Source organism: Schistocerca nitens, unplaced genomic scaffold (assembly GCF_023898315.1).
Source record: "Schistocerca nitens isolate TAMUIC-IGC-003100 unplaced genomic scaffold, iqSchNite1.1 HiC_scaffold_355, whole genome shotgun sequence".
In the NCBI taxonomy this organism is placed as follows: Eukaryota; Metazoa; Arthropoda; class Insecta; order Orthoptera; family Acrididae; genus Schistocerca; species Schistocerca nitens.
Window position 1 is genome coordinate 50001 of NW_026045889.1, and position 2478 is coordinate 52478.

Consider the following 2478-nt stretch of genomic DNA (forward strand, 5'->3'; position numbering starts at 1 on the left):
CACCGCGCTTCGCCACCGGGCCCGGGAGGACCCACTTTGGCCGCACGGCGCCGCGCGCTGGGTGCGCCGGCACGCAGATGCGCCGCCTGCCGCGTCCGTCAGCCGGCGCGCCTGCCACTGGGCGCCCCCACCAGCCGGCTGCCGCGCGTGCGCCCACGCAGCGCGCGGCCAGCACGCCGGGCGCCCCCCCCTCACCGGCCGGGGACGGTCCCACCCAGCCACCCGCCGCGTATCGCTTCATACCCACATGCCCACTCACGTTCGTGGGTATGACGGGTGTCGCTGAAGCAACCGGTTAATACCTGTACCGATCGTCGATATCAACGATTCACCTCCAGCGCGAACAACCGCGCAACAACGGATTTCCAGTTCATTTGCGTAACTTGGGCAGCAAACGTAGACATCCATCTACATTTGCGACTTCTACGAGTCTTGCATGCCTGGATGTTGTGTGTCACGACGCACTCCATCAGCATACATACACGCTGCGACGTGTGCACGAAAGAACACGTGGAAGGTGGCCAGCGTACGTATACGAATGCCATTGCACAGCTGCGAAGCGCATTCAACACGCGAACTCCTGACCGACGAGCTAGAGGTGACAGGAGGGGAGGGGGGGGCGGGGGCGATATACGTCCTATTGCAGTACACAATACAGTGGATAGCGGGACCATGTGGAAAGTAAGCAACACTCGCAAGATGTGAGGGTACGCACCGTAAAATGAATCAATACGCAGAACACCACAGTGTGCGCGAAGTGAACTATGTTGAGATGGTTGCAATTAGGCAACGCTACACGAATTCCTAGAGTCATATAACTAACAATTACAGGGCAGGTTAGGGCGCAACGTAGGTTAGGTTAGGGCGCAACGTAGGTTAGGTTAGGGCGCACGTAGGTTAGGTTAGGGCGCAACGTGGGTTAGGTTAAGGCGCAACTTGGGTTAGGTTAAGGCGCAACTTGGGTTAGGTTAAGGCGCAACTTGGGTTAGGTTAAGCGCAACTTGGGTTAGGTTAAGGCGCAACTTGGGTTAGGTTAAGGCGCAACTTGGGTTAGGTTAGGGCGCAACTTGGGTTAGGTTAGGGCGCAACTTGGGTTAGGTTAGGGCGCAACTTGGGTTAGGTTAGGCGCAACTTGGGTTAGGTTAGGGCGCAACTTGGGTTAGGTTAGGGCGCAACTTGGGTTAGGTTAGGGCGCAACTTGGGTTAGGTTAGGGCGCAACTTGGGTTAGGTTAGGGCGCAACTTGGGTTAGGTTAAGGCGCAACTTGGGTTAGGTTAAGGCGCAACTTGGGTTAGGTTAAGGCGCAACTTGGGTTAGGTAAGGCGCAACTTGGGTTAGGTTAAGGCGCAACTTGGGTTAGGTTAAGGCGCAACTTGGGTTAGGTTAAGGCGCAACTTGGGTTAGGTTAAGGCGCAACTTGGGTTAGGTTAGGGCGCAACTTGGGTTAGGTTAGGGCGCAACTTGGGTTAGGTTAGGGCGCAACTTGGGTTAGGTTAGGGCGCAACTTGGGTTAGGTTAGGGCGCAACTTGGGTTAGGTTAGGGCGCAACTTGGGTTAGGTTAGGGCGCAACTTGGGTTAGGTTAGGGCGCAACTTGGGTTAGGTTAAGGCGCAACATAGGTTAGGTTAAGGCGCAACATAGGTTAGGTTAAGGCGCAACATAGGTTAGGTTAAGGCGCAACATAGGTTAGGTTAAGGCGCAACATAGGTTAGGTTAAGGCGCAACATAGGTTAGGTTAAGGCGCAACATAGGTTAGGTTAAGGCGCAACATAGGTTAGGTTAAGGCGCAACATAGGTTAGGTTATGGCGCAACATAGGTTAGGTTATGGCGCAACATAGGTTAGGTTAAGGCGCAACATAGGTTAGGTTAAGGCGCAACATAGGTTAGGTTAAGGCGCAACATAGGTTAGGTTAAGGCGCAACATAGGTTAGGTTAAGGCGCAACATAGGTTAGGTTAAGGTGCAACATAGGTTAGGTTAAGGTGCAACATAGGTTAGGTTAAGGTGCAACATAGGTTAGGTTAAGGTGCAACATAGGTTAGGTTAAGGTGCAACATAGGTTAGGTTAAGGTGCAACATAGGTTAGGTTAAGGGATGGTGTATGAGGGGGGAGGGGACGAGGTTCGTTCATAGTGATGATGGTAAGTGGACGCCTGAGGCACCCTGAGATGTGTCACGTCAGGATGCACCTTTGGCTCAGGGGAGGTGGTGCGCCGGTTCCGTGGGTGTGGCAAGGGAGTGGCAGACCTGTGTCTTTCATTCCTGCCATTGCCTATATGCTGTGAGACAAGGCAGTGTGGTGGTGTTGGTTGCACCCCTGTGTAGGACATGTGTGGTGGTTTGTGGCTTATCTGAGTAATGATGGTTGTTGGAAGAGTGAGATATTCTGTTTTTGGGGTGGACCTCCTGGTTTTGTTATCATAGTGTGAATTGTGTAATGTGGCGGAGAGGATGCACTGGATGTTGTTCCATGCTGGT